We start from the raw sequence: 19593 nt of genomic DNA on the forward strand, positions 1-19593 counted from the left end.
TTTTTTGAACTTTTGTTCTTTGAATGTCTCCTAGAGCATTTTTACAATCCTTGACCCTTGACTGAATTTTTGTTTTTCTAAATTATATTTCTTTTTTATTTTTTAAATTATTGAAAGTATTATCACATATTTGTGGGAGACTTGGAAAACATAGAACAAAGTTACACATAGTTCCACTATATATCAGTTATTTTTTAAGTAGATAAGTTCAGATTTTTAGTTGAAGTTTCAGTATCAAACTCTCAAAACTTAATAGAACGGACAGAAAAGTAGAAGGACAGAGTAGACCCGAAGAGCAATGAACCAATTCAACATTGTTAAGACTTATACAACTTTCACAGGCTTGCCTGGTGGCTCAGATGGTAAAGAATCTGCATGCAATGCGGGAGACATGGGATCGATTCCTGGGTTGGGAAGATCCCCTGGAGGCAGGCATGACAACCCACTCCAGTATTCTTGCCTGGAGAATCCCATGGACAAAGGAGCCTGGCAGGTTACAGTCCCTGGGGTTGCAAAGTCAGACACGGCTGAGCAACTAAGCATAGCATAGCATACTATTTTAACACACCAGTAGGATACAAATTTCATTCAAACTCTCATGGATGATAAACCAGGAGACACTGGAATACAACCAGGGACATAAAACAAGGTGCAAAAATGTCACAGTCTAAAGGTATTGAAATTATACAGAGTCTGCTCTCTTATCACTGTGGAATTCTGTAGAAATCAGTATCAAACAATATGTGAAAATAACCCACATATTTTCAAGTGCAATGTGACATTTACCAAGAGAGATCTTTGACTTAGCCATTAAAAGCCTCAATAAAGTTAGAAAACTGAAAAAACCCAGAGGGTAACTACAGAGAAGAAAGCTTTTAAATGAGAAATTAATATCAAAGATACTTAACACCAAGTATTTGGAAATTAAATGTCTACTTTTAAATGATGGGAGTATCTAAGAAACCATAATAAGGAAAAGTAGAAAATAATGTGTAACAGAATAAAAATGAAAAGAGAATTTACCAGATTTTGTTGCATGCTGAAGTTGCTCAATACAACCAAATACAATGTGGACTCTTAAATAAGGTATGAAAACAAATAATGGACACTAGCATAAAATTTTGTGAAATTTGAAGACAAACCTGTACTTCAGTTAATACTGTATCACATACTAATTTTTTTTTAACAACATAGTATTTCTTGTATTTTCAGAACTGGATTAGAAGTTTCAAGCCTCATTGAAATTTAAAAAAAAAAAATCCCTAAAATAATCTTTGTGACTCTTTATGACCCCATGGACTGTAGCCTACCAGGTTCCTTTGTCCATGGGATTTTCCAGGCAAGAATACTGGAATGGGTTGCCATTTCCTTCTCCATAAGCCTTCTAGACTTTAGCAGTAATAATAGATGCCAGAGTAAATGGAATTATATCAAAATTTTGAGTGAATACAAATTAGACATCTAGCATTCTAGTCATACTTAGTTAAATAAGTGGAACCAAAATGTCATAAATTTTTTCACTGAGCAAAACTTCATGTTTTCTAAAATATATTTATTATACATATTATTTACATATATGTACACAAAAGCTTTTCTGCTTACTACACTTGATAAAGGCTTGAGAAAGAACAACTGAAAAAAGAGACAGAGAAACTGGAAAACATAAACTAAATCACATTTGGAGATTTGGAGGAAAAAAAACAACACCTGGGCTTTCTATATTTTTCAGAAAAATTAAAAGATAATTCTAATTAATTATCTGAATTAATCTGAATTTTAAAAAGTGATTACAGGTTCTATTAAATCATAGTTTTACATTACAGAATTCTATTATATTCTGGTTGACTGATCATGATGCAATGGTATTAAAATGAATAATAGTTGCTGCTAAGTCACTTCAGTCGTGTCCAATACTGTGTGACCCCATAGACGCCAGCCCACCAGGCTCCCTTCCCTGGGATTCTCCAGGCAAGAATAATAGTTACATAATCACAATAGTAAAAGATGTTTATTAGTCTTCACAATGAATAGCCAGACAAAAAATAAAAGATAATTACAATTGCAAGCCATAATAGGAACATAATTAACCTAACAATATAAAATAATCACATCTAATTTGGGGAGTGAAGTAGAGTGATATGTTAAGTGGACACACATAAGTCACATGTTGCAGAGTTCCCTGTGCTATATAGTATGTTCTCATCAGTTATCTATTTTATCTTATACACAGTATCAAGACTGTATATGTGTCAACTCCAGTCCGCCAATTCACTGCCTCCATTCCCTCTCCTATCCATATGCCTGTTCTCTACATCTGTGTCTCTATTTCTGCTCTACAAATAAGATCTTCTATGCATTTTTTTTCCTAGATTCCACATATATGCATTAATCCTAAGCATATACTGAGAGAAACCATAATTCAAAAAACATACATGCACCTCAATGTTCATAGTAGCACTATTTATAATATTCAAGACGTGGAAGCAACCTAAATGTCCATCAACAGAGGAACGGATAAAGAAGGTGTGGTACACATTACTCAGCCATAAAAATGAACGAACTGGGCCATTTGTAGAGACGTGGATGAACCTAGACACTGTTTATACAGAGTGAAGTAAATCAGAAAGAGAAAAATAAATATGCCTAAAATTTTAAAAAGGGGCAATTTCCTGGGTACCCTCTGTAATGACCTTGACTAAATGACAAAAGGCAGATGCAAGACTCACTATAACAAATGACAAAGGCTGGAGAAGGTTAAGACGGACTAAGGTAGCATATAATAGTTTCTGCAACAGACCGTCATACTTTCTTATGACCATCAAATAATGCAGAAAGAGATCTGAATTTTTTAAAATGCATTATAGAATTATAGTTTAGAATTCTGCAAAAATGACTGTTTGCTGAATCCAGGATATTGAAAAATACCTGGAGTCCTCTCTATGCTAAAATAACCCACTTCTGCAAAGCTTATATTTAAATAGCAGAGGTTTGAGGTAGAGAATATACTCCAAAGGAAAACTCATAGGTGATAATACATTCATCTCTAAAAATGGATTTTATTTCCAATAAATGAACGGATATTTTATAGTAAAATTATCAAGCTAGTAAAATTTAAAAACCACTTCCTAACAGTAAAAACTTACCAAACCAGGCAATTTTTACAACTGGAAGAAGAAAATTCTCTGCATAAAACTGGTTAATCATAGTTATGGCTTTATTATCCAGACAATGCACATAAATTCCATACGGCAAAGTCTCAGCTTCACAAACTAATGGTTCATTTATTCAAAGAGACTGATCCAGAATTAAAATGAAAATGAGGCTGTTGGTCTGAAGAATTGCGCTGTAGGATTCTGCTTCCCCTAAAGCAGCTTTACTGGGAGGCTCTGCCCCTTGCACGTCTGTGAACTGTGACCCTGCCGGAGACTCATTCATGGGAGCTGAAGGGGTAGTTTTCCCACCAACAGTGCCGTCAGGCCAGCTCACTTTAGAGCTACAGTGAAATTGCTGGAAATGCCATGGGGTCCCTTATTTCAGCACATTAATGAGGCTGCTCACAAAGAGAGTTTATTACAGTAAGAGATAGATGTTTATTAGATCAGTAATATGATTACAGAACATGCTGTATGGGAAGGGCCTCTGGGAGCCGTAGGCAGGATAATTTTGCAGGCATTAAACAAAACAAAAAAGCCAAACATCGTTATCAAAACTGTTAACTTCACTGCATCACAGTCATGGCTAAATATCCATACTACTAAATATCAACATTATTTTTCTGCTTCAAAATGATGCGCAGACAGGCTTTCTGAATTTGTATAAAATCAAAGGGTTTTTTTGGGGGGGAGGTGGCAAAAATAACACAAACTCAAGAGTGTTTACTGCTCATCTTTAAAATACAGTTCATTTCTAAAGGCACCTGGGAATTACATTTGGAGGTGGTAGCCATGATGGTTCTTCACCACATGTTTAATATATTACTGAGTAATAAAGACAAGACCACCATCAGTATAACAGAGAGAGAAAAGAACAGTGATGGTGAGCGTTACTATATGCCAAGTGCTGTGACAAGAGTTCTTCACACATTGTTCCTTTAGTTTTCCTAAAACCCCATGAGGTGTTAAAATTTCCTCCTTTTTTTGACATGGGAATGGAGACTTACTAACTTGCCCAAAGCCTTTCATCTGGTAACCAATGAAGCCAACTCAACCACAATTAAATGAATGGGTGCTCAGAGATGACCCAACTGCATCATGGAAATACCACGTGTCTTGCCAAACAGCCTCATGTGCATGTGTGTTCAGTTGTGTCTGACTCTTTGTGACCCTACGGACTGTATTCCACCAGGCTCCTTTGTCCACAGAATTTTTCCAGGCAAGACTACTGGAGTCGGTTGCCACCTCCTCCTCCAGGAGATCTTCCTGACTCAGGGACCTAACCCGGATCTCCTGCTTCTCTTGCAATGGCAGGCACATTCTTTCCCACTGTGCCACCCGGGGAAGCCCCAGACAGCCTCCCATGGACTGTCCAATCAATCAGCTAATATAGTTTGTCTCTCCCTTTAAGAGATGTAACCATTTCCCTTTTTGTTGCTATTACCTATAAATCCAGAGTTCAGTCTCATTAGGCTATTAGCCCCCTGGAAGACAAAGCAAGAGCAGTTTCCACACTTTAAAAATCTAGCATATACTGTAGGAGGCCTAGACATTAAAGACCAACATTGACAAAGTAAAACGCAACTAGTGTGACACTGAAGTAGATATAAAGTACATACATACACACACGTCAAGTTGTTATCCATAACACCTCTTGACTTTAAATGGAGTTTTCATCATCATCCCAGATGTCTTGATCATGACTATTTGTACTTGATGAATCAGCGGAGAAGAGCTGTCTTTTCACACCGAAGATGCTGGCTTCTCTGGAGGATCACACAAGGCCAAGGAGGCTCTCCTGGTAACCCCTGGGGGGCGGGGGTGCGCATCAGAACACTCTCCTATTACGCACCTTCTTTCCTGTGCTATAAAAGAATCACTCCAGTTTCATCCCCTTTAGTTTTATTAGGAAGATACCCATTTAGGTCAAAGAGATGCTATTTTCACAGGACATTTCCTATTGTCTCTTAGAATACAAACTACTCCCAATTAGGTAATGATTGTGGTACAGAGAACAAAGAGAACCAACTATATTCAAAGAAATGGTATTTTCAGAGGCTATGTAGGTGCTACTCCCACTAACCTGACAATTATATCCCAAAGCATACAAAACAAAATCTTAATAGTATGTGATGTTTGAAATCTTTTACAAATACACTACCACATAGATGTCCACCCTACTCCTTACAACAAAATAATAATCCTGACTAAACCAAATACTGAAAGGTAGAAATCATCAAGAAAGTACCAGAAGAAAATACAGATGAATATATTTATATTCTTGGAATGGGAAGATCTTTTAAAAGATGACATAAAACTCAAAAGCCATAAAGAAAAACTGATAAAAGTGACTACTAAATGAAAATTACCTTTAGAGCTAAAGTACCAAAAAAATTATAAATACAGAAAGAAAATAAAAGGTATATTTGTTATGACAAAATAATAAACATCTTACTAGTCAAAGAATTCTTAAAAAATCAACAGGAAAGAGTAAACTAAACAGAAAATAAATCAGCAAAGAATACACTAAAGGAATTTATAGAAAAAGATACACCAGTGGCTAACAAACCCATCAAAGACGTTAAATTACATTAAAAATTAAATGAATACAAAACACAAAGACATACAAAGTGTCATCTACAAGAAAAGCAAAATGATGTAACTTCATAAAATTCAGTATCAGCAAGGGAAACAGGTAGCCTTTCTTTTGAGGAGAATGAAAACGGTAGTCTACCTTTTAGGGATGGCAATGTGGCAATACGTATTAAAATTTTAAATTTACAGCCTTTTCAACTAGTATGTTAGATAGGATTCTCCAGAGAAAGAGCCAACAGGAGATACATAATTATGCAGAAAGGGATTTATTATGAAGGATTGGCTCCCATGGTTATAAAGGCTGAAAAGTTCCATGGATTTGCCATCCAAGAGCTCGAAGCCCAGGAAAGCTGATGGTATAGTTCTTTATCCAAATCCAAAGGCCCTGAAAACCAGGGGAGCCAACGGTGCAAACCCTAGTCTGAGCCTGAAGACTCAGGATCCAGGAGTTCCAATGTATGATGGCAGCAGATGGACATCCCAGCTCAAGTGCACACCAAATGTGCCTTCCTCTGCCTTTTTGTTCTATGCAGGCCATCAAACAGTTGAGTGATGCCTATTTGCATCAGTAAGGACAATCTGCTTTACTGGGTTTACTGTTCAAATGCTAATCTCCTCCAGAAACACCCTCAAAGGCACTCAAGAAACAATGTTCCACCTTAAAAACAAACAAAAACTCAGGAGCTGTTCTGCTCATAAATCAAGATTATAGAATAATTTTTTTTTAGTTTTTCATTCACACTTCTTGGCATCATGTATGTGAGGTTCCAGCATAAAAAAATATCATTTTATTTTATTATTATTTTACGTTTTGGTACTTTATATTTTCCCAGTGTTAATACTCAAAGTGTTTTGAACTTGATTTTTAAACAATTACTAGTACGGGAAAAGTGAGGCTACCTATCAAACATTCAATCTGTTTTTCTTTCAGTGACAAATGAAGAGAAACTGATAACTGGCTAACACATTGAATTGCCTGTATTTGCAGTGTTTCTGCATGATGGATTTTGTAATTATCTTGGTCTCCACATTCCAAACAGCTTTGAGGTTTCATTTACATGAAATGTGAGTTTCCTATTTTTGCCTCAAGTGTATCTTTAATTATGTGTGAAACCATACTTATTTAAAAAAAAAAAAGGTTATGAGCTGAAAACTTAACCCTTCAGTTCACACTGACAGAAAAGATAGACAGGAAAAGCTCAACCAAATAGCTTATACTCACATTTACTTCTCTGTAAAACGAGTGTTTGTCTACTGCACTTGAAAGTACACAGTCCAACAGGCATGCTCTTGATGGCAGAATGATGACAGGAGTGAATTCTACAGGGCAAGTCTTTGGTGATGTCCCACTATTCTTCCTGGAGATGGTTCAGTTCCAAGGATAGACAGAAATTATGGAAACCTGACTGCTAATGACCCTAGGGAATCCCATCAAAGTGAAAATAAAATAACTAATAGATGGGACACACACAGGCACACAAGCCACAACGGGACACATTCCCAAGAAGTAAGCTCACAAGTTCCAATCAGTCAAGGCTGATGCGTCTCAACTTATTTTACCAGATCATGTAGACATGGCCTAAAGATGAGTCTAAAACTGTTAGAACTCAAGTGAGAATAAATCCTAACTTTGAACTAAATATGAATACAATTACTTCCTGGCCCAAGTGATACCTTACAAGAATGAACATGGAAGTGCATGCGACAAAGACTCCTTGAGAATATTTTTGGAAAAATATTACACCTTTTCTGCTACTAAGTATTTTTCATTATCTCTTGAGTGAATTTTAGAATGATAGAACTTGAAAGGGCCAGAAGTACTCCTCTGGTCCAGTTACTGACTTGAAGGAGAAGGCAATGGCACCCCACACCAGTACTCTTGCCTGGAACATCCCATGGATGGAGGAGCCTGGTGGGCTGCAGTCCATGGGTCGCTAAGAGTTGGACATGACTGAGCGACTGCACTTTCACTCTTCACTTTCATGCATTGGAGAAGGAAATGGCAACCCACTCCAGTGTTCTTGCCTGGAGAATCCCAGGGACGGGGGAGCCTGGTGGGCTGCCGTCTATGGGGTCGCTCAGAGTCGGACACGACTGAAGCGACTTAGCAGCAGCAGGTGACAAACGGTCATTTCAACTCTCTGGTGAATCTTTCAAATAAACTGGATGAAAAAGGTGCCTTTATATATTATGTCAAATGGCTGTGTTGGGCCATTGTATGAGGACATGTTAGAGCCTGTCTGCCCAAAATGTCCTGCTTGGGAAGGGGGCCAGGTAGTCACGCTCTTTGACAGTAATTAGCAGGCCCAGGGGCTGCTGCTTGTGACATGTCTACTCAGAAGGGCATCAAGAATGGATTATTACTCAACTCGAAAAAAAGAATGAAATATTGCCATCTGTAGCAATCTGGATAGACCCAAAGCTTATCATACTAGGTGAAGTAAGTCAGACAGGGAAAGACAAATATCACATGCTGTTGCTCATATGTGGAATCTAAGAAAAAGATACAAATGACCTTTACAAACCAGAAATAGATCCACAGACATAGAAAGCAAAGTTATAGTTAGCAAAGGGAAAAGAGGGCAGGGGGAGGGATAAATTAGGAATTTGGGGATTAACATATACATAGTACTAAATAGGTAAACAACAAGGGCCTACTGTATAGCACAGGGAACTACACTCAATATTTTGTAGCAACCTACAGATGAAAAGAACCTGAAAAAAGTTCATATGCATACATGAATCACTGTGCTGGACATCTGAAACTGATACAATGCTGTAAATCAACTGTACTGCAAGAAAAAGGAACAACATCTTTAAAAAGAATTGATTAGCAAATCATGCCCCCCCCCCCAAAAAACCTTTCTGCACATAAAAAAAAAAATTCACCTATTTTCTTCCTAAAAGAAATCACTATTATCATTTCATGGATGCAACATAGGTGCCAAGACATGTAACTTCCTGAGTCTCGAAGTAGAAGAACAACATTTTTAAATTCAAAATGAACTTTTATGCTCTGTTGAGACATACCTAGCTCCTTATTTTGGAGGACTGAAATACAGTTTATTATAGCACTACAGAGTCAATTTATTGCCACAGGAAATCCAACCAAATTGCTCATCGCCTCCACAGAACAGAACAGTATGTTGACCTTTACTGGCAGAATTAAAGAGTGAATTCTGTTGTAGCAGCTACTGTGAGAAACTTGAGTTGCAGAGCTGGTGAATATTTATGAAGTTTTCCTACTGAGCTGGCCACGGGAAGAGAGGATGGAGAGATACCTGCTTCTGAATCATCCAAGAAGAGTGGAGTTACCTGTCAGATCTGACTTGGATTTCAAATCCTAAATTTAGGGGGAAAAAACATACCTCACTGTTTACTAAAAATGATACAGTGTATTAGGAAAAATACTCAAGATTCTGAAGCTAAAATTACACTCCAGGTACAATTCTCTATCTGATGGAGAGAACGTCAGATATCTTGAGAGTGGAAAGAGCCAGAATAAGCAGCTTCTTTGTTGAGCTTCCATGCCTCACACCCTAAACTCTGGGCAGAGCAAGAAGACCCCTTGGTCCCCACTGGTGCAGCGCGTCAGCTCCCTCCAAGGCCACCTTCTGGACACTCTTGAGTGGAGAATGCTTCCAAGGCTGAGGCTGAATGTCCGCTGTTTTGTGTCCCCTCGGGAGGATCCTTGTCCCACCTCATTACCCGAAACCTTTCTGTTTTATGACTCACATCCTAAACCAATATTTCAATAAAAAAAACTTTCAAGAAATACCCTGTTAAATCTTTGGTGTAAATCACCCTACCCTCCCTTCTTCTGGTGTCCTTTATATACACATACATACAGCATGACATAAACCAGCTCGTATTAATTACAATTTTGTTTTGTAACTAGGTTTTGGCACTTGTTATATCTTATCCATGTACTCCACAATTATTTATTGACAGCTTGTGGTGGCCAAGCATTTTGAAAGTGCTTGTAATAAAGCTGTGAAATGGACAAATGACTTCTAGTCAAGACAGTGTGTGAATTCACATTTTGCACCAACAACTGCATAACAACTGAAAGAAGAAAAAAAATTAAGATACAGAGAAATATCTTTGTGGACCACAAATGAAACAAACACACAGACGCCTGAGGTTCAAAAGCTGTTGGAAGCAGCAACTAGGAACACCAGTATAATTGGGGCCAGAGCCCGTGTTTGGGCTAGGACAAAAGTCAGGCCCAGAATGTGAAGTGGAGGCTGGAGTTCCCTGTCCACGAAAGGAAGCTGAAATAGCTGTTCCAGTCTTGGGGCTTCCACGAATAAACGAAGCTGCTCTACTGAAAACAGCAGCAACAGAACCTGTGCCAAATCCTCGACAGGCTCGGAGTCTAGATTTGCGATACATATAGTATCACCATAATATGGGAATTCGGGGACCCAGAGCAGTCAAGGTAACCATAGCAAGGCATTAGCGCAAAGAAAAGAAACAGCAGCGTCGTACAGTACAAATAACTTCTCTTAATGAGTCTCACTAGAAAGGAAGCCTAAAATGAAGAAGACCACTGAACACAAAGACCACCAGCAGAATTCATTCTGGAAGAAATGATAATAATAGAGTAACTTCAAAGGAACTTTATGTTTTAAAAGTTTCCTTCAAGCATAATTGGCAGGCAAAGAAACTGTACATATTTATAACATGGAGCAATCAAGATAAGAAACATATCCACAAACCTCAAAAGTATCTTTCCACCAACACATCACCATTTTGATTACAATAACTTCGTGTACATCTTGACATGAGGTAGTGTTAAACCCTTCGACTTTATTTTCTTCCATAGTTGCCTTGGCTATGCTAAGATTCTTTGTATTCCATGAACGTTTCAGAACAAATTAAACAATTTCTACAAAAACAATTTTGAAAAAATTCCCAGAAACACAACATCTTCCAAGACTGAATCCTGAAGAAGCAGAAAATGTGAACAGAACTGTAACCAGCAAGGAGACTGAATCAGTATGAAGTCTCTGCAGTCCAGAACAGAGAGCGGAGACTCTCCAGGAGGAAGTGGGGGCATACAAACAAGGCCGCCTCCCTGGCTACACAAAGTCAGAGTGTCCATTGCTCAGTTGTGTCTGACTCTGCGACCCATGGAATGTAGCCCACCAGGCTCCTCTGTCCATGGGGTTTTCCAGGCAAGAATAGTAGAGTGGGTTGCCATTCCCTTCTCCAGGGGATCTTCATGACACAGGGATTGAACCTGGCTTGCCTGCATTGCAGGCAGATTCATTACTGCCTGAGGGAACCAGGGTCCTCAGCTACACCTCAAACACCAATTCAGTTGCTCATGCCAGATGCCAACTGAGATAATGTGACTTTTTAAAGTCTATTTTTCCTTTTATTTTTTTATACTTTTGGCCACACCTTGCAGCTTGCAGGATCTAGGTGCCCCAGACACTTCAGGGTTTCACTAATGAATTATGTCAAACATTTTAAAAAGAACTAATACTAATTCTTCTCAAACTTTTCCCAAAATTTGAAGAGAAGGGAACATCTAACATATTCCATCAGTCCAGCATTATCCTGATTCTAACCTCAGAAAAAGACACTATAAAAAAATAGAACTACAGATGAATAACCCTGATGACCCCTGATGTAAACCTCTTCAACAAAATTATGGAAAACCAAGCTCATCAGCATATTAAAATATCAAATGCCATGAACAAGTAGGCTTTACTCCTGGAATGCAATGATGATTCAGTATATGAAAATCAAGCAAAATAATACACAACAATATTACCCAAAGCAATCTACAGATTTGATGCAATCCTTCTCAAAATTCCAATAAAGTTTTTTGCAGAAATAGAAAACCCCATCCAAAAATCCATATGTAACTTCAAATGACCCAAAATAGCCAAAACAATCTTGAAAAAGGACAACATAGCTGGACTTCTAGATTTTAAAATTTACTCTACAATGATCAAACACATGTGGTAACAGCATGAAGACTGACATAGAGACCAACGAAAGAGAGATTCCAGAAATAAACCCTCACATATGTAGTTAAATAATTTTTAACAAAGGTATGAAGACCATTTAATGGGAAAAAACAATCTTTTCAACAAATGGTTCTGAGAAAACTGCACATTCAAAAGAATGAAGCTGGATGCTTATCTAACAACACACACAAAAATAAACTCAAAGTTAATGAAACAGCTAAATGTAAGACCTAAAACTATAAAATTCTCAGAAGAAACATAGGGAAAAAACTTCATGATACCAGATTTGGCAGTGATTTCTTGGATATGACACAAAACGTACAGGCAACAAATGAGAAATTAGGCAAATCATGAAAATTTATGAAGTTATTAAAATTGTCCATCAAAAGACAATATCAGCAGTGTACAAAGGCAATCCACAGAATGTCATAAAGTATTTTCATAACATATTTGATAATGGATTAACATTCAGAATATACAGGGACTTTCTAATACTCAACAACAAAAAAGCAACAACATAATTAAAAACTGGACAAAGAACTTGTTTAAAATTACCAGAGGATCTAGTAATTTCATTTCTGGGTATAGTCAAAAAAATTGGTGCAGAGTCTCCAAAAGATATTTGTATACCCATGGTCACAGTAGTGTTATTCACAATAGCTAAAACTGGAAAGCCACCCAAGTGTGTCCAGCAACAGATGAATGAATAAGCAAAATGTGGCCTAGACATACAACAGAATATTGTTCCGCCTTAAAAAGGGAGGAAATTCTGATGCATGCTAATACAGATGAACCTCGAGGATATTATGACAAAAGAAATAAGCCATTCACAAACTGACAAATGTTATATGACTCTACTTATATGAGGTGATTAGAACAGTCAAAATCACAGAGACGGAAAATAGAATGGTGGTTGATAAGGACTGTGGGGAGTGGGGATTGGACAGTTATTATTTAGTAGGTAGAATTTAAGTTTAAAAGATGAGAAGAATTACAGAGGTGGTGATGACTGCGCAATATTATGAATGTATTTAATACCACTGAACTATGCACTTAAAATGATTAACAGGGTAAATTTTGCCCTTCTTCCTGGCCCCAAATAATGTAGTTAGTTATTCCCTCCACAGCCCCATGGAACTTAGACGTATAGCACAAAATTTTCTACATTGCACTGACTCAACATTCAAAAAACTTTATTATGGCATGCAGTCCCATCACTTAATGAAAGATAAGGAAAAAGTGGAAGCAGTGACAGATTTTATTTTCTTGGGCTCCAAAATCATTGCAGACGATGACTGTAGCCATGAAACTAAAAGATACTTGCTCTTTGGAAGAAAGCTATGACAAACCTAGACAGCATACTAAAAAGCAGACACATCACTTGGCCAACAAAGATCTGTATAGTCAAAGCTACGCTTTTTCCAGTAATCATGTATGAATGTGAGACCTGGACCATAAAGAAGGCTGAGCGCCAAAGAATTGATGCTTTCAAATTGTGGTGTTGGAGAAGACTCTTGAGAGTCCCCTGGACAACAAGGAGATCAAACCAGTCAATTCTAAAGGAAATCAACCCTGAATATTCATTGGAAGGGCTGATATTGAAGTTGAAGCTCCAATACTTTGGCCATCTCATAGGAAAAGACTCTGATTTGGGAAAGATTGAGGGCAAGGGAAGAGGATGACAGAGGATGACATGGTTGGATGGCATCACTGATTCAATGGACATGAGTTTGAGCAAATTCCAGGAGATAGTGAAGGACAGAGAAGCCTGGCATGCTGCAGTTCACAGGGTCGCAAAGAGTTGGGTAATGACTTAGCAACTGAACAACAACAACACTGTGTGATAAACTGGCATGTCTGTGTACGCAATGGCTGCTCCTTGATCTTATGCAGGATGCTTATGAAGGTATGTTGAGGATCTTGTATATTATCAACTGCAGAATATATGTTGGATCTCTGTAATTCAAAAATTTTTTGTCAGGAGGCTACAAGTTTACAAGAAGAACTGTCAGACATTTCACTAAAAAAAAAAAAGTTATCCAGCGAATATTTTAGGAGATCAATAGTGGAGATATTAGATGAGGACTGCAATACTACCCAAGTGGCAGAGCCAGTGTTTCAGTGGATGAGAAAGGCATGGCTAATATGAAAAGTATAAGCCAGGCTAAAGACTGGCAACTTTGGCATATAACAAAGAAAAATTTAAGACCAGTTATCTCTTACAAGTTTGAAAATACTTATCTTAATATAGGAAAAAGGAATCTGTAGCATTTTTTTTTTTAAATAGCAATTACCGAGTTACAAAATTCATCCTGGAAGTACAGCCTGGTTTCCTATTTAAAAAAAAAAAAAAAATCAGGTCAAACAATTACTTTGATTTATCTTTTCTTCAGGAGACAGAGTCAAATTGTTACATCTTTGATTGGCCATATCTTATACTATAGTTGCCAACTGAGGGTTCAAAGATCCCCTTGAAATTATGTTTTATGTAGAGAACTTAGAATATAGGTAAGCCTAGGCATTTTTCTGGGAAGAGAGTCTTGAATCATCATATTCTTGAACCAGTTCATACTCAAGACAGACTTAAAATCACTGTCTTATTCTTATAGTTCATTATGATTCCATAGGGTATAGCATAAATATGGTTTGACAGGTTTCATATTCCCTGAAGGATAAGCATGCTTACGTTCACAGGACCCTATCTGAAAAGAACCTCAAAAGCAAATAAGTTCATTCTCCTTCCTTTAGGCAAAATACCTCTACAACTACCCAAGTCCAATGAAAACTAAAAGTCTGCTTATTTTTCCCTGTGGGAAAGCAATTCCAACACCTCATTCTGTAACTTATTACATTTTTTAACAACCATTGTAAAATTTATCTTTGGTCTGTACGTGCTCCAGTTGAGGCCCTCAATAGCCTTATGTCTGTTTTTCTTTACTTTATACATAGATATAAATGTGTATTATCTTTTCCAGAGAAGATAAATTGAATGTTTGTTGCAGGCTATTTTTAAAGCTAATGACTTCAGTGATAAATATGTATGTATACAACAGAGTTCACATACCTTGGGTAAATGTTTGGCTAACGTACTAGAACCTAAGTGTGATTAAGTTACTAGTAATAAGAGTTCAGAGTTCCAAAGGCTGGCGAAAATATCTCAGAGGACACATTGCAGCCAGAAGGGACTGTATCAATTTACATTCCCACCAATAGTACAAGAGAGTTCCCTTTCCTCTACATCCTCTCCAGCATTTACTGTTTACAGATTTTCAGATAATGGCCATTTTGACTGGTATGAGGTGACACCTGATTATAGTCTTGACTTGCAGTTCTCTAATAATGAGAGATATTGAGTATATTTTCATGTGTTTGTTGCCCAGCTGGTATGTCTTCTTCGGAGAAATGTCTGTTTAGGTCTTTGCCCATTTTTTGATATAGTTGTTTGTTTTTCTGATATTGAGCAGTATGGAGGTCACTCAAAGAGTAGGAATAAAACTACCATATAACCCAGCAATCCCACTACTAGGTATGTACCCTAAGAAAACCATAACTGAAAAAGACACAGAAAGTACCCCAATGGTCCCTGCAGCACTATTTACAGTAGCCAGGACATGGAAACGACCTAGATGTCCACTGACAGTTGAATGGATAAAGAAGTTGTGGTATATATATATACATATATATACACAATATACATGATGGAATATTACTCAACCATAAAAAGGAATGAATTTGAGTCAGCTGAACTGAGGTGCATGAACCAAGATCTGTTACACAGAGTGAAGTAAGTGAGAAAAAGAAAAACAAACATCGTATATGAAGGCATATACATGGAATCTAAAAAAATGGTGCCAATGAATCTATTTGCAGGGCAGACGCAGAGACACAGATGTAGAGAATGGAATAGTGGACAAAGTCGGGGGAAGGGAAGGCTGGGAAGAACTGAGACACAGACATCACCACGTGTAACACAGACAGCTAGTGGGGAGCTGCCATATAAAACAGGGAGCTCGGCTCAGCGCTCTGTGAGGGCCGAGGGGGTGTGATCGGGGAGGGAAGAATGGAGGCTCAAATGAGAGAGGATATGTGTATACTTATGACTGATTCATGTGGCTGTATGGCAGAAATTGGCACAACATTGTAAAGCAATTATCCTCCAATTTAAAAAAAAATTTTTATCTTAAAAAAAAAAACACAAGCAAACAACAACAAAAAAAGAAGGGGCTCTCCTGTTTTTCTGCAGCTGTACTGTTGGCCAGAGTGTGAAATGTGATGGCATCTGACAGAGACCTGACCTCTCCGTGGGCCCACAGTATGGGCCCCTCTGTGGCCCCCATCCTAGCCTGGCCTGTGATCAGAAATCCACTGTTCCCCCACACCCGCCACCCCCAGGGGTATCACGCACTCCAGGCTTTCCAGGGCACTGGCATCCCCACTTCCCCTGTCTGTCCTCTTCTCTGGGTTTATCTCCTGGGATCTCCCTACACACCCTCCAGGCCTCCCACCACCATCAGAACCCTGCCTCCCCCTGTGTCTTTACCCACTGGCTACGATGCACCTGCACTGTGAAGGTTGCTTCCTGCTTGCCCAGGGACTGTTAACCAGCTCTGGTTGGGGCAACCCAGCAGATCTGTCCACTGTGCTGTGGCCTGTAGTCACACCATCTCCAGTGAGGTCTGATCCACAGCCTGCAGGGAGAGGTCAGTCAGTTCAGTCACTCAGTCGTGTCCGACTCTTTGCAACCCCACTGACTGCAGCATGCCAGGCTTCCCTGTCCATCACCAACTCTCAGAGCTTGCTCAAACTCATGTCCATCAAGTTGGTGATGCCATCCAACCATCTCATCCTCTGCCATCCCTTTCTCCTCCTGTCATCAATCTTTCCCAGCATCAGGATCTTTTCCAGTTAGTCAGTTCTTCCTATTAGATAGCCAAAGTATTGGAGTTTCAGCTTCAGCATCAGTCCTTCCAATGAACACCCAGGACTGATTTCTTTTAGGATGGACTGGTTGGATCTCCCTGCAGTCCAAGGGACTCTCAAGAGTCTTCTCTAACACCACAGTTCAAAGGCATCAATTCTTCAGTGCTCAGCTTTTTTTATAGTCCAACTCTCACATCCATACATGACTACTGGAAAAAACCATAGCTTTGACCAGACAGACCTTTGTCGGCAAAGTAATGTCTCTGCTTTTTAATATACTATCTAGGTTGGTCATAACCTTCTAAGGAGCAAGTGTGTTTTAATTACATGGCTACAGTCACCATCTGCAGTGATTTTGGAGCCCCCTAAAATATAAAGTCTCTCACCATTTCCATTGTTTCCCCATCTATTTGCCATGAAGTGATGGGACCAGAGGCCATGATCTTAGTTTTCTGAATGCTGAGTTTAAAGCCAAATTTTTCACTCTCATCTTTAATGTTCATTAAGAGGCTCTTTAGTTCTTCTTCGCTTTCTGCCATAAGGGTGGTGTCATCTACGTATCTGAGATTGTTGATATTTCTCCTGGCAATCTTGATTCCAGCTTGTGCTTCATCCAGCCTGGCATTTCACATGATGTACTCTGCACATGTGTTAAACAAGCAGGGTGACAGTATACAGCCTTAATGCACTCCCTTCCCACTTTGGAACCAGTCTGTTGCTCCATGTCTGCTTCTCAGTGTTGCTTCTCGACCCTTCAAGTCTGTCCTTCCTTGGGTACTCTCCCTCAGTGTCTGAATAACTTACAAGATTCTTTGTAAATCTTACATATACTCTCCAATTACTGTTTAATGAGTCTTTATATTGAAAAATCTCCTGTTTAAATCACTATGTGTTTTTGGTGAGAGATACAATCATAAGATCTTTGTGCTCATTGAGAATATTTGTTAACAGTATATTTTTAATTGTTTTCATTTTTCTTTCTAGTTTAAGTGTATTATGGTTAAAATATGTTGTCTGTACAATTCCTACTTGTTGATATTCTTCTGATATTTACTGATATTCTTTTAACCTAATGCATGGTGAAGTGTTTCCAGAAATTCGAAAAGGAGGTACAGTCTCAATTTTCAGGGTAGAGAGACAGATATGTTTCTATTAATCTTATTAAAGTTTTCATATCCTCTATACCAGGGGTCAATTAACTTTTTCTGTAAAGAGTCAGATAGTAAACATCACAGGCTTATGAGCTAGAGAGTCCAGGCTGTAATTCCTCAACTCTACCGCTGAGATGCAAAAGCAGCTGCAGACAATGCATAAATGAACTGTTTGTGTGGCTGTATTCAATAGAACTTGACTTACTTTTGAGGGTGGAGTTAGCCCACATTGCCTCATCTGTCAACCCCTGATCTACATTATCATTTTTATCTACTTGATTCATCAAGCAATGAGAGAGGTTGCTGCTGCTGCTGCTAAGTCACTTCAGTCGTGTCCGACTCTGTGTGACCCCATAGACAGCAGCCCACCAGGCTCCCCCATCCCTGGGATTCTCTAGGCAAGAACACTGGGGTGGGTTGCCATTTCCTTCTCCAATGCATGAAAGTGAAAAGTGAAAGTGAAGTCGCCCAGTCATGTCTGACCCTTAGCGACCCATGGACTGCAGCGTACCAGGCTCCTCCGTCCATGGGATTTTCCAGGTAAGAGTACTGGAGTGGGGTGCCATTGCCTTCTTCGAGAGATAGGTGAGGTCTCTCAATACTACTGTGTTTTAAAAATATTTTTCCCTGTATGTTCTGGTTCTTCTCCATTTTTAGAGTTCTATGCTCTGTATTTGACACAAAAAGTTCATAGTTATATCTTCCTGTGCATTTTATTCTTTACCATTGTAGATTGCTTCTCTTTGTCCTGAGAAAGGTTCCTTTGCTTTGCATTAAACCCTACATCTAATTTAGGAAAACATTTAGAAAGAAAATACACAATAAGACAATAAAATTAAGACTAAAGATAAGTTTAAGAATAACTCTAATTTGAATAAATTCAACCGTTAAAAGAAAGCAAATCTCAGAATGTGGCAAACATCAAAATCCATCCATAAGAGACATATGTGAAAAAGAGAATCCAAAGTTTACCTGAAACAGATTCTTCATCTGCTTTGAGCTATTTTTATTGTTTAAATCTTATATGCTATTGATGTAAGTATTATCCTACAGATCACATATTGCATCAGTTACATTTAATGAGGATGTTCTGAATCTTTTATACGTCCATAAAGAGAGCACGATTTGGGTTAGCCTTCCCTCTGTTCATTTGTATTTGCCCCATTTGTATTTCCAACATATATAAAGAGCTCACACAACTCAATAACAAAAAACAACCCAAGCAAAAACTGGGCAGAAGACCTAAATACACATTTCTCCAAAGACATACAGATGGCCAACAGGCACATGAAAGGATGCTCAACATTGCTAATTATCAGGGAAATGCAAGTCAAACAGATAATGAGGTTCATTTGCTCCAAACTCCAAGTCTCCACTGGGTTCTTTTCACATACTTTGTAGTCTTGTGCAGTGTCTTGTGTAATTTCACTTATTTCAGTCTATTTCTATGGAGACAGCAGTCTACCTGTGCTTCTGCATTTTAGGGGAGTCCTCCATGCCAAGTAACTCTAATGTATCTTTCTGAAAGAGAATTGATCCCCACAATGGATTTCTTCTTCCTTCTTGGAATTCATTTATTGATTTTTTTTTTTTAACCTCACCCCATGAAGAAGAATTTGAGACTCAGTCTTACTAGATATCCACTTAAATGAATCATAAGTCACCCGGGTTTTAAAGCAGAAATTTAGTATTTCTAGGCTAAACACTGTTCTGACATTTCTTTTGGTTCTAGTTTTGAAAGGAATCAAAAGTGCAGAGAAACTCAAGACATCATGAGACTACCAAAATCAC

At 38.3% G+C, this 19593-nt stretch overlaps 1 protein-coding gene across 4 annotated transcripts in view; it reads right to left on the bottom strand.

Moving 5' to 3' along the window:
* Nucleotides 1–19593, bottom strand: part of ULK4 (unc-51 like kinase 4) — a 496024-nt gene that overhangs the window by 140110 nt on the left and 336321 nt on the right. The gene's annotated exons all lie outside the window — the stretch shown is intronic.

The sequence above is a fragment of the Muntiacus reevesi genome, chromosome 4 (genome assembly GCF_963930625.1).
Source record: "Muntiacus reevesi chromosome 4, mMunRee1.1, whole genome shotgun sequence".
NCBI classification, from domain to species: domain Eukaryota; kingdom Metazoa; phylum Chordata; class Mammalia; order Artiodactyla; family Cervidae; genus Muntiacus; species Muntiacus reevesi.